A 24,954-nucleotide genomic window follows, 5' to 3' on the forward strand; every position below is an offset into this window, starting at 1 on the left:
TTGGGCACTACCACCCATGACAACCCACTCTGGGCCACCCTGGTGCCCCCCATATGGAGCTATAAAGCTGCTGAAATCCCCATTATTCCCTATGGGCATAAACTTCAAAAATTCTTTAAAAATCACCCCTTTGCCCAATTTCTTTGAAATTTGGGTGGTTGCTTCCACCCATTGGGTAATACCTCCACAAAATGGAGGTCCGAATCTCTAAATTTTTTGGAACTGAATCTGGGGAGATTTGTACCCAAATCTGGGCAATTGAGCACAGGTATGATTTGTTTTGTCTACAAATCACCCAGATCAGCCAGATTTAGGTACAAATCATTTTGTACCCGATTCATTCTGCACAGCTCTACTTTTTACTTTGGAAAAGAGGCAACTACAAGGAGACATGATAGAGGTGTATAAAATTAAGCATGGAGTTGAGAGAGTGGGCAGAAGGAAATTTTTCTCCCTCTTTCACAACACTGGAACCAGGAGTCCTCCCATGAAACTGATGGCCAGGAAATTTAGGACCAATAAATGGAAGTACTTTTTCACACAGGTCTGTCAGTGGCTACTAGTTGGTGGCTATAGGCCACCTCAAGCCTAAATACCAGTTGCAGAGGAGCAACAGCAGGAGAGAGGGCATGCACTGATCTCTTGCCTGTGGGCCTCTCAGATGCATGTGGTGGGCCACTGTTTGAAACAGGATGCTGGACTAGATAGGCCTTGAGCCTAATCCAGCAGGGCTGGTCTTATGTGGTTTTTCCAGGATATGATCTGTCACTACACAATTTTTGCACAAAGGAGTTAAAACACTATCTGAATACACTGGGCTCATTCTGCAGCCTCTCCAAATTGAGAGAGTCAATGACTGGTTAAGTGTGTGTGTGTGTGTGTGTGTGTGTGTGAGAGAGAGAGAGAGAGAGAGAGAGAGAGAGAGAGAGAGAGAGAGAGAGAATGAATGAGAGAGAATGAGATGTGGGAGACAGGCTATTCACATGAGCAGCTCTTCCCAGTTTTGGTTAGCCCCACCTAGGGATGGCTGCTCTTATGAAGTGCCAGGATCAGGTCAGATCCTGGTGCTGCCTTCCCCAGTAGCCCAAGTTTTTTACCTGGGCTTTTACCTGTGTTAAAGGGCATGAGCATACCTTTTATCCCAGCTCTGGGGTTGTGACCTGCAGGGTCACATGTATGCTCTGGATCACACGCAGCCTGAATATACACAGGGCCGGGCACCTAGAGTGCTCAGCTTGAGTGGGAATCCCTCGATGCACCACGCTGCTCATATGGTTCATCTTGCAATTCCTGGATGCTGGGACTCATTTTCCCAGCCTCTAGCAATTCACTCTGCTCAGAGCAATGCAGATCGTGTGGGCACTCGATCCACTCACCGAAGGGCAGCAGGACAATTGTCTGGGAGGAAGGTAGGTTCTACCCTTCCTTCCACCCGCCCGCCCGACCCAACCAACGGTCGTGAGAATGACCCTAGAGTGTGTCTGAAAGAGTGATATAATCGTATTCACAAAGACTTTGATCTATACCTTTTGCAGTACTGAAAAATGGGCAGTATGTGCACTGGTTTCAAGCTGGTAAAACTTTCACCCACCCCTGTCAGGAATTACTTAATGGCAAATAGAAATGGCTCTAAGGGCATGTCAACACTACAGACTTAAACTAATAACACTCCTGCTCTCCAGGAAACTGTCTTTCTGTGGTGGCAGCGGCCGAGATCTCCCACAGAGACTCCTAAGTACCTTCAACAAACTGCAATTCCCAGAATTCTTTGGGGCAAAGCCATGACAGTTATACCAGTACAAAATAAATAGAGGTTTATAGTTCAGATAACAGACTTAACATAACAGTTTATTTGAATAAGGTCAGGGACCAAAGTAGATGTCAGAGCAGCCATGTGTGTTCTTATTCTGCCCCAGTCATGTCTAAAGTGGGAAGAGCAGGTGCTTTTTATACCAACAGGAACATCTGGGTGAGGGAACATGAATCCCCTCCCTCTCCCACCTTCCTCTCATAGGAACATAGGAAGCTGCCATATACTGAGTCAGACCATTGGTCTATCTAGCAGAGAAGAGGCAAAACTATAATTTGTCTGCAAACGAGAGCTGGAAACCAAAATATAGTTTCTGATTCTGGACTGTAGGCAAGGGTTTGACACAGACCATAGTTGGTCCAGTTCAGATGTAATGGCAAACTATGCTTTTCATGAACATAGCACTGGCAGAGCGAACGGGAGTGCAAGAAGACAAGGGGGAGCACTTGAGCCCAAAGCTCTGGCTGAACTTAGTCAGTGACTATACAGACCCAGAGAAATGTCAGCCCAGCTCAATCCGCTTTTTCTGTTATGTCTTGTGGATAGTAGTCTGCTGGGCCCAGAGCACCTGCTGGTCATGAGATTATAACCTGCATGTTCCCCTGCTAGAAAAACTCAAGACAGAGTGTTTTTCCTCAACAGTGCAATGTTCTCTAAGTGCTTCCCTGCAGAATCCTAGATAGCTCCCAGCAAGAGGTGCCACATACTGCACAGAGACAGCAACACAGAACATCACACAAAGGAGAGAGGAGAGAGTGCCGTGGCATAATGACATATACGTATGTATATCAGTGTGCGGAGGAAGTACAGGTGCAGAAGATGTATACGATGTGTAGTAACTGCATGGCAAACTGAATGGGAGGGTGACTGGTTCCCTGTCCCCAAAGGGCTCACCATCTAAAAAGAAACACAAAGCAACAGCCACTGAAGGATGCCGTACCGGGGTGGATAGAAACAGTTGCTGTACCCCTGCTAAATATAAGAAGAATCACCACACAGCACATGTACTGTTATGTACTGTTCTTAGCATTACTAAGCAGTCATTCCCTACACTACACTTACAGTGTTTCCAGAGAGAGTGTTCTAGGAAGTCCATGTCCCAGCTACAGCTGCTCTGCCTGCCTGGACTAGCAGGATTGTCACAGGAGTCAGAACTACTGTTGCACCAATCAGCCATGGTAGCTCTAAATCTCTTTACATTAGGAAGTGTTGTTATTTATTGTAATTCTGAATGGTTGTGTTATTGCCACTTTTGCTTCTGTTTGGCCTATGGCTTCAATAAAAGAACTACTACTACTACTACTAGGAAGCGTTGCTTTCATGCCCTGCTTGTGGATTCCCCAAAACAGGGGCAGAGCCACCACTGAGTGAATGGGTTCAAACAACACGGGCCGCTGCCCCTCAGGGGCCACGCTTCACAACCCTGACACACTCCCGTGTCTGACATCAGATGCAGGAGGCATGGCTAACCACTCCCTGTGTCAAATGCTTGTGCAGGGGGTGGGGCTAGGGGCCTCCCTCTACGCCTGCCCCAAAGCATCTAGTTGACCACTGCTGGAAACAGAGCACTGAACAAAACTGACCTTTTGTCTTTTCCAGAATATTAAATCTTATGTCCTGTTCTTGGAAACACTCCCTATTGTGTTCCCTGGTTCATCACTACTATCACTGCTTGGAGCACCATTATGCTGTATGGTGATTATGCTGTATGGTAATTGGTGCACCATTATTCTGTATGGCACCATCATGAAATCATAGGCACACACCACAGTTTGCCACAATATATAAGGGAAGTGACCTCTTATATCTCTATGTGACTGCATATTGTAGAATCCAGAGAAACAAGTTGTAGCACACAAGGACAAGGCAGTGGAGTAGAATCAGGAATATTAATAGCTTAATGAAATAGATCTTATTTACAGAGAGGCAAGTGTTTGTTAGCCCCGACTCCACTCCAGGTCTGGACTAAAAATAACAAGAGCACCTAAGAGCCCCTGGTGGCGCAGTGGTAAAACTGCCGCCCTGTAACCAGAAGGTTACAAGTTCGATCCTGACCAGGGGCTCAAGGTTGACTCAGCCTTCCATCCTTCCGAGGTCGGTAAAATGAGTACCCAGAATGTTGGGGGCAATATGCTAAAACCATTGTAAACCGCTTAGAGAGCTTCCAGCTATAGAGCGGTATATAAATGTAAGTGCTATTGCTATTGCTATATTCAAAGCTGGCCTGGTTCAAGGAATGGATTAATCAAAAACACCACATATATACCCCCCATTCATGCCTCCTACCGCTTCACAGCCATCTATGGCAGATTAACCTAGTAGCAAATGTAGCATTTGCTATGGGCCCCGTGTTTTCAAGGGCCCCACATGCCCGGCTTCCAGCTGCCCCTTCTGCTTTCTCTACTTGGTGTGTGGGGAAGAGCGTGCTGAGAAGTGGGCTCTGTTGACCCCTGCTTCCACCACGGCTGCAGTGAGCGCCTGCTCTCACTTCACTTGCCTCTGATTAGCAGGCTCAGCTGAGCTGTAGTGTGCCCCTCCCCATCTACAAATAATGGGCCATTACTTGCAATGTTTTTAGCAGATCTTTATCTTTATCACTCTCTGAGTGGCAGGGGGAGGGGGACAGGCAGTAATCACTTCCAGGGTGGGGTGGGGTGGGGTGGGGTGGGGTGGGGTGGGGTGGCGTGCGTGGCGTGGCTAGCTGGGACAGGGAGAGAAAGAGACCATGAAGCTTGCAGGAGATCTTTCTCCAGCCCTGACTCCAATGTCTCCAAGGGCAAAAAAAATAGGAAAATACTTTTTTTACTTCAGGAAATCCCAGAGACCAGAAAGAAAAATGTTCCGAGTGAAACTGGAGACAGACCAGGCAGGCAAATCATCTGAAGCAGAGGCTAGGACAAAATTGAAGGTCCGAGCAAGTCTTTTTTTTTTTTTTTTAAATCTCAGGCCCGTAGAACAGGGAGGGAGTGCAGGAGAGTAGAACAAAGATACACACAGAGAGCCCAGACCTTCTCCAGGGAGCCTTAGCCTTTGCTTTCAAAACCTATAGCTGCAGGTTGGTGATGCCTTTTGGACCTTTCTTCCCCCCACCCCTTTCCTTCATAAAATTTCCAGTTGCGTTGCTAGTTTTAGCCAAGCAAGTTGTAGCTGGGAGGATGCACGGAGAGTCTTGCAAAGCTCATACAAGACCTTGCTGGTTACTTTTCTATGCAAGTCCCCCAGTCCTAGAATTTAGCACTCTAATCACTACACAGTTCCACACTGGTTCTCAACTATGTGGGTATTAATTGCAGGATAAAAATCTGATGCAGGAGAAAATACTTCTGACTGTAATGTCTTTAGTTTTGCTTGATAAGCTACTAGTCTTGTAGTAGCAATCATGCATTGTTTGCAAAGCAAATGCCCTGTTCTGCATTTGAAGCACTGTATGTAATGTATTTCCCTTGGGGTATGGCTCCCTGTAAACAGTAGACTTGGGGGGGGGGGCAGGGAGACACTTCTGGCCTCCTGAGTCCTGTATGGTATGTGGCACTTCCAGGGTTCAGGGGCATAGGTTTCCAGCAGTACTATTTCTAAATGCTAGATTGTAGATTTAAATGATAGCAGAACTAACACACTATATGGTTTGTGCCTTTTCCCAGTCTTAGGGACATAGGAAGCTGCCATATACTGAGTCAGACCATTGGTCTATCTAGTTCAGTATTGTCTACACTTACTGGCAGCGGCTTCTCCAAGGTTGCAGGCAGGAATCTCTCTCAGCCCTGTCTTGGAGATGCTGCCAGGGAGGGAACTTGAAACCTTCTGGTCTTCCCAGATCAGGGTGGACCCTGCTTAGCTAAAGGACCAAGTCATGCTTGCTACCACAAGACCAGCTCTCCTCTCGCCCTTCACTTTTCCTTGGCATGTTTGTTTTCATTCCTAAATCAAAAACTCTGGGAATTACAGTTAAAATTTTACTTGTTTTATTTGGTCCATGTAAGATAAAATATCCCTTTTCTGCTAAATGTGCCTTTTAAGAGAAGGCCCAGCACAGCATCTGTCCAGTGGCTGTTGCTGGTGCCTACCATATTTTTATTTTTAGAGTGTGAGCCCTCTGGAGACAGAGAATCATCTATCCACTCTTAATTTTTCTATGTAAACCACTTTGAGAATTTTGATTGAAAAACAGTGAAAAAATGTTCACTGTTGTAGTAAGTGTGAGTTTGTGGCTTGGTCTCCCATACTCCAAAATACAGAAAATGAACAAATTGAATTACTTTACTATGCAAGTAAATAATTTACATTTTAATATTTATGTGCATTTTTAAAAATTTAGGGCCCCTTTATAACATATGCTACAGGCCCCACACTAGCTTAATCCGGCCCTGACATCCATCTGTGGCTGTATTACTATCGATGCTCTCTCCATATGTCAGTTCCTGAGAGGTCTCTGTGCCAGAGAGGCCTTTTCCTTCTGCATTAGAATCCTGCATTCCATAGCCAACATCAGTGCCCTATTATCAGACCATGTACAGGATCCACTACATGTCAGTGACTGTGTCCTCATCATGGTAGTTCCACTTCATATATCCAAATGTCCACTTCATATGTGCTTCATAATGTGCCAAACACATAACATAAAAAATTCCAGCCACCGTTTGCTGGTAGGGGGTAGGATTCTTGCTTTCATGTTCTGCTTCTAGACTTCCTGGACACTTTTAGTTGGACACTGTTAGAAATGCAGAAATACACTGTATCTGAATCTGGAGGTTCTGTTTTGCTTATCCATTTTGCTAATTATCTAACCTCCTTTTTACACAGGCCTGGGAGTGCCTGAGTATTATGAGTGTAGAGGTAAAACAGCATTCTATCATATTGTTCCACCTGACCTCCTCACCTCAACCTTCTGTGGTTTCTCAAAGATTTCCTTTTGCCATTATGTGCGCCAGAACAGGCATTTTAAAGCTTAGATTCACCTCCTGAACAAATGTTTTTCAATGAATCTATGGGAAAATACCTAAGTTAGGAGGAGCAGAAGTTGAAAAGCACACATGAAATGGCAACACCACAGTCAGGCCTCCCCACCTGCCAAATTTACAACAGGTAAATAGTGACTGGATTTCTTCAGTATGAATTTCTTCACAGTCACTTTCTTCTGGAAAGGTCTCTTTCCATAGTCTGTCTCCATACAAGGTTCTATGTTAACATCAGATTCGCACATGTTCAGTTGGAGTTAGCCAAGAGTACTTTATAGGATGTTTGTGAGGAGACAGAAAAGGGAAGGAAAACCTCACAACTGGTGTGGAGGGAGGCAGAAGTACATATTTCAACGCACACACACAGCTTCTCTGCAGAGATATACATTTCTGACCTTCGGATACATGAAGAAAAGCAATAAGAGCACGGGTGAGAAAAATGATTGCTAGAGCCAATAGAAGAATTGTGCCCATGAGGGAGACAGACACTTATACCCAGTTGGTGGAGAATGGCCGACCAACCTCGTCTCAGCAGTGTAAACAGCTACCAAAGCTACCGCACTGGGTTGTTGGAAATAATCAGGGAGTGGAAGGGAATCACATAAGCAGTGTATTTTCTTTCATGGGTTAGGCTATCTCTCAGGGTTATTGTTGGGGATATGTCTTTAAAAACCCCACACACAAATCCCCAGTGTATGCAAGCAGTTGCATGCCCTGTTGTTGGTGGGGGGCGGGGAGGATGAAACCAAATATTTGCCTGTGGTCCTTATATTATGATCACAGTAACATGTATTTATGTACACACACACACACACACACACACACACACACACACACTCACACACACACAACCACCAGAACACAGCCACCATACAGTGCAGCAAGTGGACATTCTCCATAGAATAAGTAAAACTATATGGCACACGTTACAGAATGAAGCACCTCAAGATATCTGTCAAATAAAATTGTGGTTTGTCACTTTTCTTGAACGGAACATGTTATATTTATGGGGGAGCCTCCATTTTAAAAAATGAGGAAATGCAATTAAAGCAAAAAGCCTTTGTTTTAGGGATAGTTATGGGTGTGGCAATTCCAACTTAACTGCAACCAGCAAGGAAATTTGATGGCCCATGATATGCCATGGGGGTATAAGACCTGATATTCAGTCTGAGATATTGTACTGGCCTATAAAATCATAACCATGGAAACACAATTTGGATAGGTGCTCCAGTCCACTACCTGTATCTGCTGGAAGCTTTTCACATGGGGCTTTTGAAGCCCATCCGGGGTGAAAAACATCCACTATTTGCAGCCGTTTGGGGGGACAACTTGGAGTTCACAATAAAGCCTCCCTGTAAACTCATGGTAAAACCTGCTGTGATAAAAATCCCTGATGGCATCAGTAACATGTGCCTCCTACTGCCAAGGTTTATCTCCACTACTGCTGGTCAACACTCTTTTCCGCAGTTCTCCCTCCCCAATGTAAGGGAAATACTGGTTTCAGAAGGGGTGGGAGGGGGTTGTTAGTCACACTGTTCCTCCTCCACCATCAGCAAGAGAGGTTGCCCACTCCTCCCTGGGAGCCTTTAGGGCCAGCCAGCTCCCGTCTCTGCTGACCTGTTCATCCTTGGCCATCTGCCCCTTTAATAATGCCCAGTATCCAGGAAAGTCATGAACCTTTCTCCCGTGCCCTGCCCCCATGGACCCATCTGCCGCCCCACCTGTTGCCTCAACCAACTTCCAGGTGGCCATCACTTTAAGCCCTACCCCTGCTTCTGGCGCCATCACACAACACCATAGCAGGGTGCAGGGAAAGCCCTCCCATTGTCGCCATCAAGCAATGGCTTGATAGGCCATGCTGGCCCAGCTCTGGGCAGCTGGCTCCCCGGTCTTCCTTAGCTTGGGAAAGGTCCATGCCAGTCTGCTCCAGAACCGGACACCCCGCAGCCTCCCTCTCCACTGCTGTACAGTAAGTACTGTAAGTGTCTCAGTTTCTCGGGTGCTGGCAGGAGGGCCTGACACAAACAATATGTTGAATGCTATCGCTCTTTTAATAATTGTACTGATTGTCGTTGTTGCCTGTTTAGGTAACAGCTTAGAGGCACATGTTAACAAATGCCTCTTAAACACTGCTGGAGCACTAATTTCCAATTACAGTTTTGAAAACCTGTACAGTAACTCAGATCTCACACCCCATGATGAGAACATTATGGGCCATGGAATTTCCTTGGTTTTTTGCTGTTCAGTTGCAGCTGCCACACCTGTAACTATCCCCTCACCCCACCTCCACATCACCTAGCAAAGGAGGTACGAGTTCGCACTACTAGGATTCAGGGTATGGCCTCTTGCTAGTCTGCACTGTAGGCACAACTCCGGGCCAAACTAGATGTGACCTCGAACATGCTGTTTGGCCCTGCATTTTTTTTAACTATTATTGTTAAATAGGAGCCATAGTACAGGGCAGGAGACTTTAACTCTTTAGCCCTGCTGCAGTCCTAATCCAGAACACGGGCAGATCAGTATGTCAACGCAGCTTCCCTCCCAGGTTAAAGAGCAGCCACAGTGCAGGAGAAGGCAATCCAGAGTGGAACCATGTCAAGAGCAAATGGTTAAGACCTCTTCTGCCTGCACAGTGGTCCCAATTTGGATTAGGGGCCCAAACCTGCTATTTGCATTTTTAAAATAAACATGCAGGGCAAAAAACAATCACAGGCATAGTTATGTCTAGCTTGGCCCTCAGTGTATTCACTTTCTCCACAACCAGGGATGCCTTTCAGTCACTTCAATTAATCACCTCACTTTAAAATATTTTGATCAATTATAAAGGTGCCCCTAATTAACTGGCCAGTAAAAAAAAAAGAATTATTTGTAGTACATTTCTAAAAAAACTGCAGCTAGCAGGTGCCATCTTAAAAGCGGCACCTCCCTCCTGTGTAAGAGGGAAGTGGGAATGCCTCTTAGAAGATGATGCCAGTCGCAACACATACAAGCATCACCTATCACACAAAGAAGAATGGCTTTAAATTGATGCAGATTTAATGAACCAATTGATTGCCTAACTAATATTAATCAGCTAAAATATCTCTGACTGGGATTTATTAAAGGATGCTTTTTCAGGATTGTAACAGCTTCTTCGCACAGGCATCCAAGGCAGCAATTTGCCCAGAAGCAGCAAACATACCTTGTTCCTAGATGTGCTTGAATTCTTTGGTGAAGCAAGAGTAACATTAGCTGGAACTCCCCGTTGCACCATAATGAAGCCGTGTCTTGCAGAGGAGGAAGGAAGGAATCATGGCCAAGCCTAGCCATGAGCACAGAGGGGAGCTGGCACGGAGGCTGCTCTCTCGGTCTCACAGTGCCACCTATCAGCACTTCCTTAGCCCAGCAGCCACTGAGAAAATTCCATTCAGTTCCCTGGGAGTGGAGCTGGCTGGGTGAGAAAGAAAGCACAAGATAATAAGTTTGTTTTTAAATGTAATTGTGTGTTTGTGTATAAGATTATATGCACATATATTTGTGCGTTTCTTATGCACTTGGCACATATCTGTATTTCTGTATATCATGCACGCTTTTGGTTGGCTATAACTGTGCATGCTTTTACTTGTATTCTCACAGCCCTCTGTAGATGCATCTGTATTTTTGTATATTAACAGCAGCTGCAAGTGAATCAGTTTGCTATGCAGGAACTGCTCCATCCTCATTCCTTTAAGCACCAGAAGGCAACCATGAAGACAGCAGGAGCCTCACCCCAGCACTCTGAATACATACAATTGCCGACTGGATAAGTACCCTCCCTGAGTGAGGCCCGCCCTACCTCCACTACTAGTGCTTGTATGCAAGAGCAGGCATTCCCTTTCCCCCCTTGATTGCCCCAAGGCGACAGCCGATAGTTCCTGGCCATCACTATGAACGGATGCACAAGGATTATTGTTTTAATGGTAGAAGAATGAGTATTGGCATTGTGTACAGTCTTCATCCACACTCCCATCTCTCTAAATGTGTCCCTACAGCTTTTGCAAGTTCATCTGTTTGCAAGGTATGTGAACAAAGGGAAATTCTGGGGAGGTCTATTTCATGGGCCTGAAAAGGAACTGTGGAAACTTTTCTCCATGACCTGCTTCCCTCTCAGTCAGATATATTCTGCATCTTGTCTATATACACCTGGCCTGCTCAACAGCCCACCCCCAACTGTTTTTAGACTACAATTCTCATATCTTCAGGCCAATATCTGTAGGCAGGCTGAAGTTGAGCAGCCCTGATACACATGCAGGAGAATGAAATGCACTGGAGTGATGGAGTGCGCTATACAACTGGAAGCCAAAGCCAGGGGGTGCCATTTTGTAATGCTGGCCCATGAGTAAAAACCCCTGTAAGTAAAAAGAGCTAGAATATCGGGGAGAAAGTTTCTGGCCTGGTCTACTTCATGGCATGCTGGTTTTCTCCTTGCAGGGAGGGTCATATTGTTTGCTTGTTTGTTTTACTAAAATGTGATTCTTCCATTTGCTGTCTATCTTCAACTGTTTCATTCTGCTGCTACATGTGTAGAAGGCCTCAGCTGCACAGCCTCAGCAGAACAGCTCTGAGGTGACCTCAAAGGACATAGCTCCTTAGTACAGGGTTTCTTCACCTTGGGTCTCCAGATGTTGTTGGACTACAGTTCCCATCATGCCCAGACATGGCCTTTGTGGCAGAGGATGATGAGAGTTGTAGTCCAACAACATCTGGGGGCCCAAGGTTAAGAATCCCTGCCTTAGTAGATAGTATTCCTTCACCGTCACAGCTCTACCATGGATGGGATGGAAGGAGATGCTTGCTGTTCCTGCCAAGCTTTAGAATTTCCTAGCAGTACTACGGACTTCATTTTTCCCTGTTCACCTAGCAGCTTTCATTTCACTATGGAGTGCTTGTGGTGGTGGTGGTGCTGTTGCTGACTGAATTATCAAAAGGGCATACTTTTCAAGCAGCACCTGAAGCACATTCAGCCAGGACTGAATCCTATTGAGTGTCTTTCCACTGTAAAGTAGCACAGCCAGACTAGGGTACAAGCAGAATGTTAGGATTGAGCCCCAAAACTCCTTTCAGGCCTGCCTTGTCACTTCTGGAAAGGGAAGATGACGAATGCTGCAGGCCTGTCTTTGGGAAGAGCAGGAACTGAGAATAGACAGCCCATGCATTAATAGAACCATCTCAGCCAGGGAATGAAACTCTGCCATCCCATCATACAGCCTACACAAGCAGGATCAATTTTAAACTTGTGGCAGAATGAGGGGAGGGTTAGCAGAGTACTCAGATAGTCACTTGAATTCTCCTTCCGCCCAGCAGAGAACCCAGCTCCTCCCCCTGGTGCCGCTTCTTCCTCTTTCCTTCTCTTTCTCTCTTTGTATTCCAGTTGGTTGGGAAGAAAAGAAGGGGCAGTCAGTTGCATAGCCACCATTGTGAACAGTGGGGGCAAATCTCCCAGGGCCCCTAATGCCCCCCAAGGAGAGGAGAGCTGGTCTTGTGGTAGTAAGCATGACTTGTCCCCTTAGCTAAGCAGGGTCCACCCTGGTTGCATATGAATGGGAGAGTTGATGTGTGAGCACAGTAAGATATTCCCCTCGGGATGGAGCCACTCTGGGAAGAGCAGAAGGTTCCAAGTTTCCTCCCTGGCAGCTTCTCCAAGACAGGGCTGAGAGAGATTCCTGTTAGAGGTTGTTGATTTTTACCCACAATAGGTAAAACAGCAGAGCACTAAGGAATGAGCACGCACTCCAGTTACAGAGTAGGTAGCAGAGGATGGTTTGGATATTGCAGCTGTTTAGAGAAAACACATGGAGATCCTTGTAGAACTAAATACTAAATATTTATTGGTTAAATACACTTGGATAGGAAAGACCTATATCTAATCTAAAGGACTACATAGTGGATAGGTAAGGAGAGAGAGAGAGATGTTTCTATCTGCTCTCTAGGAGGAAAGGAATGATTGTGACTCAGCACAGGAAGTGCTGCAGAGTCAGTTCAGGGGTCACAGAGTAGGGACAGATCCTGACTCACTGTCTCTATTCCCAATGCCCCTAGTGGTCATTAGGACAGTTGGTGCAAAAGGTCAATGCACTGGAACTTCATCTCCAACAATTCCTGCCTGCAACCTTGGAGAAGCTGCTGCCAGTCTGAAGACAATCCTGAGCTAGATAGACCAATGGTCTGACTCAGTACATGGCAGCTTCCTATGTTTCTAAGCACCCAGCCAGCAAACAAACCGCTTGTTGGCTGCTAGAGGGCGAGGCGTAGCACTTCCGTGGTTTGATGCCAGTTGCTCACCTTGCACCATCATAAGTAGTTTGACTCAGAGAGCATGGCCCGCATCAGGGCACACAAATGCCACCCACTGCTTCCACTTTCCTACCTGGCGAGCGCTTTGTTCTCCAGTTGAGTGCCTCCTTTCTCTCCTTCTCTGAGTGAGGGAGTGAAAAAAGCATCCACTCAACAACAGAACTACTTGCCAACTGGGAGAGGATGAAGGGTGGCACAGCCGTGGTCCGCTGCCTGCTATGCCCCCTGCATTGATATGCTTCTGACAATGATTCAAGGGGCATAGCCAGCATCAGAACTTGTACACGCTGCCTGTCACCCTCTCCCAGAGTTAGGCGGGGGGGAGCGGCAGCAGGGGGCTGCCACCAACTTTCCTATGCCCCTGGGCATAGGGATGCAGCAACAGTGCATGCTCATGAACCACTGCAGCCAGTCGAGAGGAAGAGAGGATGAAGAAGAGCAACAGTGGCAGTGTGGTCTCTCACCTGCCTAACTACTTGCTTGGTTGCTGGCCAATGGAACAAATGGGCCCACTCCTTCCACACTACTTTGCAGTTCTCATCGTTGGGCAGCAGGAGTAGAAAAATGGGGTGTAGGTTGGAAGGGGTGATAGGGCTGAATGCACTGGGTTGAAAGAATATATTATTGTTATTTTCATTTTATTATTGCTACTTTATGAAATGATCAAATACATAAGTGCACTGGTTTGTTAGAGATTAACCCATTTTGGGGATATGTATGTGTATAGGACTGCAGCCTAAGAAACTTTGAAACTTCTCCTCCTCTTTAAACTGAACATTCAAGATTGATGCACATGAAATTGTTTGGCTCTGGTAGAGGTCAAGTCTGGTAGAATGTAAATATGGTAAGTCTTCCTGAATGCATACGGGTTTTACACAGAATCACAAGTGCAAGACTCCCCAGACTAGAGTCATGTGCTCCGGTGCTTGTGCTATTCATAGATGGCACGTGGCTCTGGCTACACAGCAGGGATGAAGGCGACAGTTGCAAAGGGAACAACGCTAGAGCTCCTGACGCTACATTGGGAGGGTTTTTTGTTTTTTTAAGTTGCAAAAACCATCCCAGAATAATTACAGTTTAAGGTATTGTGTGAAGTCAGTACACTGGCAATTCTATTGGTCAGCCATATTCAGGTTGCATTTTGCAGATTGTGGTGTAATTCTCAATATCTGGCACAAAAACAGCTGGTCTCTGCACTGCTTGTACCCATGTATTATCATTGTCAGCAACAGTAATGATTTAAGTGCCCAATCTAAATACTGTATTCATACTTTCCAACTTTTCACAGATAAAAATAACTCCTCTGTATTTGTAGGTGGGCCAAGGGCAGAGACTGGCAACCCAGCAGCATGGCCTGGCAAACAATTCCAGGGCCAACGCTACCAGTAAAAAGTGAGTACCTTTTGACTAGATGACAAATGCAGTGTGGCAGGACACATGTTACACAAGAAGTCAGTTACATACACATTGATGCACTCTCAGTTGCATTTATACCACCAAGGCACAGCAATAAGCCCAAGATCATTCAGTGTAAGGAATGCAAGGAATTCTTGAGCCGCTGTAACAGTCAAGTAATGCTAGAGTGTCACTGAGTGCTTTCCCCTCACCACTAGGGGGAAAAATGGCAGCCTCAGCCCTTTCCACTCATTTAGAATTAAGAAGCAGAGATTACAAAGTGATGACTTATCAGTGTCATCATATCAAAGTGATGATAAACACCAGGTTGAATACCCAGCACCTCTCTGTTTAGACATTAAGCAATGAGTCCACACAACAATCATATTCCTTTGGTGCTCCAAGATAAGCCTTTTACTCCAGAATCACCACTCTTTGTTAACTTAGTTTTTACAGGGCATCTATAGAACATTGTCAACATACCATAGTTATCTTGTATTCCCCCCCCCCCAATAATCTGTATTATTTGAGACCTCAGTACATCCAGCAGTTTGGGGGGGAAATGGAAGAGTATTGCAATCACTTCAGGTCCAGCCCAAGGCTCAGGCGCACCCCAGGCAAAGTCTGCCCAGACAATTCCACACCCCGCCCTGCCCCCCGTCTCCTGTCTGCTCATTTGCTAAATCACTTTTAGTGGACATGAGTGGATGCACATTGCAAGCAAGTGGACGAGTATGCTATCCCTGTTGCCCACCCGCCTTCCTGGCTGCCACCTCCTCTTTCACCACTTTGGTGGCAAGTTATAATGACATTGCTGCACAATGCAGGAACGTCATTATACCTTACCATAAAGCCGGTGTTGGCCAGGAAGGAGGACAGCAAGTGACAGGGAATGTGTCCTTGCCCTCCTCGCCACCGCCACCACCTCCACCTGCCACCTTCATGTGGTGTCATCACTATAATGATATCATTATAGCTCACTGCAAAAGTAGTGGAGGTGGCAAGGGAGGTAAAGAGGGTGGGTGTTCCCCATCACCCACCTGCCACTTTTATGATGGGTTATAGGGATGTTGCTGTAACATCATTATAACTCACTGGCAATGCAGCAGCAGGTTGAGGGTAGGGGTGTGCAGAACCAGTTCAACTCCCAAACTTGAACTATCCTGGCCCCCCCAAAAGGCAACCGGACAATTGAACCAAAGACTGGTTCAACCCAGTTCAAGGGAATGCTTGTAAAGGGAAACCTGGTGATGATTTCCTCTTAACGTCACTGCTTGCCTGGTGATGTTACCATTTGTGTCACTATTTGCATGGCTTCTGCGCATGTGGAACCGGGCCACTGGCAGCCTGCGTTACTGGGAGGAGCACCAGTGGGGCTTATAGGAGCCACCGCCGCGCTGCCGCCACTACACAGGCCAGTAAGCTGCCCTCTCACCACCGCCCCTGGGTGCACATAGAACATTTTAAAGGATTCCCCAACCCCTTTTCTTGTAAAGTGGAATTCTCACCAGATTCCCCTTTACAAGCATAGCCCTCAAACTAGGTTGAACCGATTCAACCCAGTTCAACTGAATGGACCAGACCACAGGCCGGATCAGTCGAACTGGCTTGCAGACCAGCAGTACATTTCAAATTCAAACTGAATCACCTGAACCGGTTCCACACACAACCCTAGTGGGGGGAGGGAGAGTGGTCAAGTGACAGGGAAGGATCCAGCATCCACCCACTGATGTGGGTGAAGGGCTCAGACCTGCCCTGGGTCACATGTGATTCGAGGGGGCATGTTTGTAAAGGAGGATCCAGTGAGGATTCCCCTTTACAAGCAAAAGGGGGAACACTGCCTATCTTAAATTCATGTCATCCTGCAAATGGCCTCCGTGCATGAGCAGAGGCTGGGCCATGCTGGAGTGCTGGGCCCAGTCCACTGGCTGCAACTACAGGCACCCTCTCACTGCCCCATTAGGATTTTATTTTTTTTAAGGTAAGCAGTTCTGCCCTTTGCTTGTAATTCTTCCTATCTTTGTAATTGTACAAGGATTCTCCCTCAAAATGCTGAACTGGTTCTGAGCCAGTTCTACCAGAACTCAGACCAGCACCCCTTTTGGAGGATCTGGTTCGGTTTGAGTCTGAACCAGTCGAACCAAGCCAGTTCTGTTCAAACCAGGTTCGAATAGAATATATTTAGCAATATTATTTAAAATATTATTTCATTAATGCTACAATGTGTTTCTTCATTTTTGTTAACCAAGACATTAAAATATTAGTGTGCAATAGCACATGAGTGTAACTGTGCTAAAACAAAATTAAATTTAAAAATGAGGAAATGGTGGGGTTAAAGAAGGGTTGCCCTGGGGGTGGGAGGAAACCATTCCAGGAAATGATTAAGAAAAGAGTTGTTTCAACAATTGTTTCAATGTCTGGAGAAGCAGGAGCCACTTTAAATAAAGGGCAGACCTTTGCTGAATAAAGGCTGCAGTTCTGCAGTTTTAAGCTCATTTTCCATTCATGCCTAGGAACAAAAGCTATTGTGATGGGGGAAGGGGACAGTATCCTCTGTCATTCACGCTACTGTGGACGAAATGTGGTGGGATGTACACAGAAAAAGCTCCATATCCATGCAAGTGTGGAAAGTCAGCTGAAATTCCAGATGCTGCTGAAAATGAAAAAGCTGTCACTGTCTGGAAGAAACCTTTGCTTCCTGCTTGTAGCAACTCTCCATAGGCTATTTTTTCCATTAAATCTCACCCTCCTCACTTTTTTTTTTATAGGTATGCTATGCTCCTTCCTCCCCCTAATTTAATTTTTGCCAAGACCTCATCAGGGCAACCCTGGAGTTGGCTTTCAATTCCATGGCTGATTCTGAGGATATGAAAAGAACAGTAGTTTTGAGCATGTGCAGAAGGGGGTGCCTTATTGAATACCCACTCTGTCCCATGACCATCTGCAACCAAGGGCAGATATGACAGTAGAGCTTCAGTCTACACATGGCAGTGGAAGTTCCTTTTGAGACTTCCCCATCTCTCTGTGTGTGTATCTGATTATTGTTCAGGATTTGCCAACCCTCCAGGACTGGTCTTGACTCCAGGAATCAGAATGTCCATTGGAATATCAATCTTCAGGTGAGTATCCTGGAGATTTTTAGGGCTAGATATTGGTAATCTAGTGGGGAAAATATTGGCAGGGAATAGATCCTGGAATAGCTTCAGTCAGAGTTGGCAACCCTATTCAGGATAGAAGATTAAAGCTAAAGTTGTGCTGTCGAGTTGGTGTCGACTCCTGGGGATCACAGAGCCCTGTGGTTTTCTTTGGTAGAATACAGGAAGGGTTTACCATTGCCATCTCCCATGCAGTATGAGATTATGCCTTTCAGCATCTTCCTGTATCACTGCTGCACAATATAGGTGTTTCCCATAGTCTGGGAAACATATTAGCAGGGATTTGAACCAGCAACCTCTTGCTCCCTAGGCAAGTTATTTATCCACTGCACCATTAGGTAGCTATTTTTCTATCAGGTACATACATTCACCAATGTAGATGTAATAACCAGAAACTGCAAAAGGTGCTTTTATACATGTTCGGTGGAACTCACTTGCAAGTAGCTTATGAAGTTGTGCTCTGGTCCCTTTCCAGCAATCCTGGAGAACCTGGCTGAGGTGCCAATTCCTATTTTATTTGCTCAGCTTTCTGCAAACATATCATTCATCTATATCTCCACATACATACACACACACACCCTTCATCTAGCTCTCCTTCTCTGCTTCCCAAGATGCAAGGCCTAAGGCCTTAAGAAGACAAGTTTTCCCAGAGAAAGATGGAATATAAATGTTTAAACAAGTAAATCAATCCAGGGCCCGATTGGGGGCGCTGAGAGGGTGGTGGAATGTATGTGGGGAGGGCACCAGGTTTTGAGCAGAATGGGTGCTTAAGGGTGGGAGTATTCATTGCTGCTGAGTGCAGTGGGGTGCACCTGGAATATGCCCTGTTGCCCTGTGGCCAAGTCCAAGCCTGAATCAATCCTATGGACATTTATTTGTGAAGAAATCTTATTGAACTCAGTCAAACATCCTTCCAAGTAAACATGCCTAAAGGCCTCACAATGCAGTAAACAGAGGCGATTACATCATGTTGTCATGATTATCAGGGATGAGGGGCAGTGGTTGCCACCCTTCTGCCACAGTGGCCGCATCACTTGCCCTCTTCTCCACTGCTGCAGCTGCCTTGCCCCTTACTGCTGTGATGCCCTCTCCCTCTCCCCAGGCCAAGGATGACCTTAAGCTCGTTTCTCTCCTTCCTGGGGTGGGGTGGGGGCCAAGGGAGAACCCCATGCCCACTGCCACCAAAGTAGGGGCAGCATGCTGTGTGCTACTCCATTGCCCTCCTTGGTGTGAAAGGGAAAAGGGGGTGGAGCAGAAGAGAAAATATGTGTTTCAGCATACCACTCTTCTCCACACTTCTTCTGTTCTATCCTCCCTCCATTTCAAATACTGTGCATCAAGGAAGAAAAAAAAATAGGGGGCAGGTGAGGCTGAGGTAGCATCAGGCAGAGGGACAGTGAGAAGGATCTCTGCCTCATGTTCAGAAAGGTCTTAGGCCACCCCTGTAAGGGGATTAGGCTGCATCAAGGCCTTTTGACAAGGGTATCTTTCAAATCCTAGATTCCAAAATAAGCAATGGCTGTTGATCCATTGAAGTTTCCTTACAACATTGGACTTGAACTGGTGAGATCTGACCTACAATGGATGTGACCTAATGCATGTCACATCAGGGCTAGAACCACCATTTCCTCTTGTTAAAAGGAGGAGGAGAAAGAAGGATAAACAGGTGGGAGAAGCCAAAAGTAGGAGAGAAGTGTTGGGGGGGGGGACACACGGCAGGGGAAGTGTTAACATAAAGCGTAACAAATTAAAATTGGGTCCCGTGTTGAAGTTAGTTAGATTCCATGTTGAATCTGGGTCCCAAGTCTGAAAATATTGATATATTTTGATATATACTAGGCTTGTGCATCGGATATATCCAATATCGGAACAATATCGGAGATATCAGATACAATTAGAAATCATTCCAATCCAATATTTAGAGGCCTATATTGGATCAGAATTATCCCATAAGATCTTGGAAATATTGGGGAAATATTAAAAAATCAGCTAATCGGAAGTCAAAATGGTGGTGGGAATTTAAAATGGCATTTGCAACTTTTCAAGCGATTGCCCCCACCACCCCAATTGCTATCTTCTACTATCTGCCTGCCTTCTAAAAATATATATTTAGGCAATTTAATTTGTTTACCAATGTCAAAAGCAAATGGTAGATTCTTGGATGAATCTCTAATTCATCCAATTAGATGAACTGGTGTTCTCAGTCTTATCTCTGTTTTTTTCATCCATGTGTGGAATGAGTTTTGTTCTGGGTGGCAGTATCAAGGCAGTGTGTGTACACATGCATTCATAATGAGGCCTTCCTGATTGAACCTGAGCAGGATCTAAAATTAAATGAGCGAACATTTTAAAATGTGTGAGCGCGCACACATGTGCACGCCTTAGAGGGACCACTTCATGTGACATCACTACCCCTGTGGTTCTCGAATGTGACATCACTTTTCTGCATTGATTCTCAGATGTGAGTACAATTTCTGATTACTTTTTAAAAGGAATTTAAAACCAACAGATGGATAGATTTAATAGAGTCCTGCCACCCTCCACTACATGTCTGCCATATTACAGAGTTCTCTGCCTAGCAATTTTCCCACACTTCCCCCCACCCCATAGACTTCTGTGGGGATTTTTACCAACGTTTTAATTAGATTTCCATTTGGAAATATGATACTGATAACTATCTATTAAACAATCCAAAGACCCAATACCTAGTGGATTGGATCAAATGCAATATTTTCAATGGTGTACAGATATCTTAAATTTGTATACCACCTTTCATTAAAACAAACTCAAAGTGGCTTACAAAACATTTAACACAACAGAACACTATAAAAGTTACACAATAAAATATTAAATTGGAATATAAAAATACAAATCTAATTAAAAGCTTAAACACTTTTATAGTTTTTATAAACTATAAAAACTATATGTACAGAGGGTATACATAGGAAAAGCTTTTTGACTCGGCCAAGTAGGAACAGGACTAGCTAGAGGTATGACCACTTGCACAACTAAAGCTACAATCCTATGCATATTTACTTGGAGTAAGTATGTTCCACTGAATTCATACAATCCTATAAATGTATAAAATTTACTGCATGAGGGCAGTTGCCATGTACCCTCTTCTAGAAAGATTCCAGTTTGTTCCTATCATAAACATAAAGGTTTTTCAATCCTCTTTTATCAGTGGGGGAAACACTCATTGCTGACTATAAATTTATTCAAAGACATTTTCATATTAACATACTTCTCAATATTAATTCTCTTAATATTAATGTTAATATTATGGGAGCAGTAATTTTGTATAAATATGTAGAGTGTCTTGCAAAGATGTTATACAAGGTAATTATTAGTTGTCTCCATGCCAATTGCTCAGAGAAAATGTTTAATTGTATGTTAAATGGATCCAATGTGGTTTTCATTTCATGTAATATCTGCACAGTTTTAATACCTCACTCCCCCAATTTCAGTTACATCAAATAGATGAATGAGTGGGAGTTTTGCATAACTCATTGAAACACCAGATATGAAATTGGAAGCTAGAAACAAATTTTCTTTGCATTTATTGAAACAAGGCTCTAATGGAGGAGGGTTGTTGTAATGAGGACATCTTTAGACACAAGGCTGGTATTAAGGGAAATCTGAGTTACCTCATCGGGGTTTGGTTTTCTCACTAGTTTATTACTAAGCTGGCAGTGGGCTTGAAAATGCAATGGTGTTAAATACCACATGGTCCCCTCTCACTTACAGATGTGGGAACTGTGTGCTGTTTCCTATAGTATTCAGGGGAGTAAGAGGGGCGTTTGTATGCTGCCTCTGAATCACTCACTCATTTGGACAGGGAAATGACCATTTATGGTGCAGTACTATCCAGGGCCAGATTATTTATTTATTTATTTATTTATTTATTTATTTATTTGTTTGTTTATTTATTTTTACATCTATATCCCGCTCTTCCTCCAAGGAGCCCAGAGCAGTGTACTACATACTTGAGTTTCTCTTTCACAACAACTCTGTGAAGTAGGTTAGGCTGAGAGAGAAGTGACTGGCCCAGAGTCACCCAGCTAGTCTCCTGGCTAAATGGGGATTTGAACTTGGGTCTCCCCGGTCCTAGCCCAGCACCCTAACCACTACGCCCTCTAAGCTTAAGAGTCAAGCTTAAAAGGCCCCATCACTTTATACAAATTATTTTTATATTTTATATATATTATATATATTTTCTAACAAGGACAATGGAAATAGAAATAAAGCTTTATTTTGATACAACAAAGAATAATTTAACAAAAACAGTTATCTTGCAATATGCCTATTTGCATTCAAAATACCCTTAAATGAAAATACATTATGTAAAACTTGAAATTTAGTCATTTATTTATATACAGATGCCCCTCATATAGCAAAGCCCCTAAGCTATAGCTAACTTAAGCCTAAATCCAGCACCAACCCTTTCCTAACCACCTGCTTTTTGCAGACACAATCTACACTCGTCACAATCTCCTAGGATCATAACCAGTAAAATCATATACTTTTGCCACCCATATACTTTAATGCAGGCTTGTAATGTCATAGTAAATCTCACTGTCATTTCCACCCACCACCTCTCATACACTCTCCTGATTTAGCCTATATGTGCACCAGAATAGGCCAGTTCAGGCAATCCATCCAACTGACCCATTTGTCATGCAACTGAAAGCAAGGGTGTGCATGTCCTGCCTTTCCACCTGTATACCATTCCATTCAACATACTTGTATTGGGAGTGGATCATCCAAAGCACACTTAATTGTGCAGTTCCAGTTATACCAATATTGGAACTATGCAATTAGGGGTAGTTCAGACATTCTGCCCTGCCTCCACATGTCTAGGCAAGCAGATACACCGTTCATAACCAGCAAGCAGCAGTCCATAAAGCAAACAGAGTCAAGATACCACAGGTCAGTGGTCAGCAACCATAGAATCAACGCATAAATCAGGCAGAGTCAAAATACAACAGGTCAGAAGCCAGGAAACAGGAAGTCAGTCTGTTTGTCCAGAGCAGGCAAGGCCAAAGTCAGAACAGGCAACAGTTAAGAGCCAGAAAAACCAGTTGAGCAAGAACAGGCCAACTAAAAGTCACAACAAGAAAGGGGTCAGAAGAACAAGAAACCAAACCAGCCTGGACACATTCACAATTATTTAAGGCAAACTGAAGCCTTAAATAATGCAGGCAGGAGGGCAGTCCCATCCAAACCTGGAACAATCTAAGACTTAAAGTGCTGGTACCTTATCCCAGGTGCTGGCTGTGATGGAGCTGGGAAACTGCTGGTGGAGCTCTGCTTCATCTAGAGTAAAGGTGTGTTGAGGAGGTCAGAGGACACTGGTGGTCCTAGTGGCGGTGGTAGCGGGCTTGAACCCCTCAGAGGAGACCCTGATGGTGGAGATCCCCCAAACCCATATTTCTCCTGCAAGTCCTTTGGACTTTCCCCAGAGTCAGACATAAGGTTTATGACAACATGAGAATGTGAACAGGATGCTAGCTGTGACATACAAAACTCTGCATCTCATCCAAATCATCCAACAAGGATGATTTGATATGCTGTTACCACTTCAGGTGAGGGGCATTGTATCGAATACCCCTGCATGTTTGTTTGTTTAAACCTCCTTCCAAATTAAAATTAATTAAATTATGGAGCCAGCATGGTGTAGTGGTTAGAGTGCTGGACTAGGACCAGGGAGACCCAAGTTCAAATCCCCATTCAGCCATGAGACTTGCTGGGTGACTCTGGGCCAGTCACTTCTCTCTCAGCTTAACCTACTTCACAGCATTGTTATGAGGAGAAACTTAAGTATGTAGTACACTGCTCTGGGCTCCTTGGAGGAAAAGCGGGATATAAAATGTACACAAATAAAATTAATTTTTTTCCAAAAAATAGCACATCATCAGTGGGAAAGATGCCCAAACTGTGCTAGTTTTTCACTTGCAGGGAACTGTTGTTTTAAGATGAAGGATCATTCAGGAATGGCATCCTGCATGTGCAGTCTGAAATGATACAGTGACACATTAGCACATAAAGCAAAATCAGAAGTTGCCAAACCAGCAGTTAATTTTTCAAACCATGAATCACATTGCAGACTAGGGATGTGTGAACAGGTTCAACATTCAAGAAGTTTGACATCAAACCTGTTCAGTTCAAAGGTTTGGGGTCGAACTGAACCATCGCCTGTTCGGTCCAACCCTGGACCTAACACCCCCTGACTGTTCGGAGGTTTGTGGACTTTTAAAAATTATTATTTTATTTTTTTACCTTATTCCCTCGGGGGAGTTCCTGGAGGCGGGGGAGTCCACGGAGGTTCCCCCTCCCCCCACTGGCCTTTCTATGTCCCACTCCAGCTGGCTTTTCGTCCGGCTTTTCAGCCTTCTCCCAGTGGCCATTTCGGAGGCCGCGCGCCTGCGCAATTGGCCTCTGTGTGGCCAGGCAGGGGCCAATTGCACAGGCACGTGGCCTCCAAAATGGCCACCCCGCCTCCAGGAGCAGGCTGAAAACCAGCTGAAAAGCTGGCTGAACCAGCTGCAGGGGGGCATAAGGAAGGCCAGCAGGGGTTGGGGGAACCTCCACAGACACACACCCCGCCACCTCCAGGAACTCCCCCAAGGGGGATAAGGTTAAAAAAAAATTCTTTAAAAAAAAAAAAAACCATTTGCAAACACACACACACACACACACACCTGGACCAAACCAAGCTGCGGGGGAGGGGGTCGAGCGGGTGCCGGACCAAACTGGCCCAATCGAGTTCAAGTCCAGTTCCATGCACATCCCTATTGCAGACCTAAGTCCAACTATGGTCCAGCAGCCTCCAGTTTCAGGACTGGCTGCCCGCACCCTTCTTCTCTCCCACCGAGACCCTATCTCAGGCAGATGCGCACTACTCACGTCACCAGACTGAGGGCAGGGCGTCAGCATGTCATCCACTGGCCACAATCCCCAAGAGGGTGTGTTGATTGCACTGGGGCCATTCTGCTGGCCAGCTTCATCAGGATAATAACAGTTTAACCCCTTCCTCACTGTACTTCCATTTATGTCCTTGCTATAAATCTACAGCAGAACATTGAATAGCATGCTAATTCTTTGAAAGGCAAGACTGCCAAGAGGCACATCCACATGTGGGGGTTTGGGGGGGGAGGCACTCATCTAGGCAGGGTTGGTTTATTCTTAAAACTGGGAGGCATTTGAATGGATGCAGGCGGCGTTGGGAGGGGGGGCCTGGGGAAGCCCGCTTGCCATTCTCCTCTGCATGGTTGCCAAATAATCCACCTCACCCTCCCACCTCACCTTCCAGTTTCTGACCCAAACA

General features: G+C 45.2%; 1 protein-coding gene and 1 long non-coding RNA gene across 17 annotated transcripts in view; one reads left to right on the top strand and one right to left on the bottom strand.

The window, feature by feature from the left end:
• Positions 1-10,163, bottom strand: part of LOC128322712 (uncharacterized) — a 255,068-nt gene extending 244,905 nt beyond the window's left edge. For 5 of the 11 annotated variants that reach the window (XR_008305904.1, XR_008305910.1, XR_008305903.1 and 2 more), the window contains exon 1: positions 9,947-10,161. This is a non-coding gene — a long non-coding RNA (uncharacterized LOC128322712). Of the gene's footprint in view, positions 1-9,946 lie in introns of all 11 variants that reach the window. The other 6 variants (XR_008305912.1, XR_008305907.1, XR_008305905.1 and 3 more) reach the window with 6 other exon arrangements.
• LOC128322711 (uncharacterized) overlaps positions 1-24,954 on the top strand; it is a 204,654-nt gene that overhangs the window by 139,549 nt on the left and 40,151 nt on the right. For 2 of the 6 annotated variants that reach the window (XM_053244510.1, XM_053244507.1), the window contains exons 2-3: positions 10,419-10,801; positions 14,393-14,469. The gene's annotated coding sequence lies outside the window, so the exon portion shown is untranslated. Of the gene's footprint in view, positions 1-10,418; positions 10,802-13,817; positions 13,922-14,392; positions 14,470-17,521; positions 17,592-24,954 lie in introns of those variants that run through there. The other 4 variants (XM_053244514.1, XM_053244515.1, XM_053244509.1 and 1 more) reach the window with 3 other exon arrangements.

This window comes from Hemicordylus capensis, chromosome 4 (assembly GCF_027244095.1).
Source record: "Hemicordylus capensis ecotype Gifberg chromosome 4, rHemCap1.1.pri, whole genome shotgun sequence".
Lineage (NCBI taxonomy): Eukaryota > Metazoa > Chordata > Lepidosauria > Squamata > Cordylidae > Hemicordylus > Hemicordylus capensis.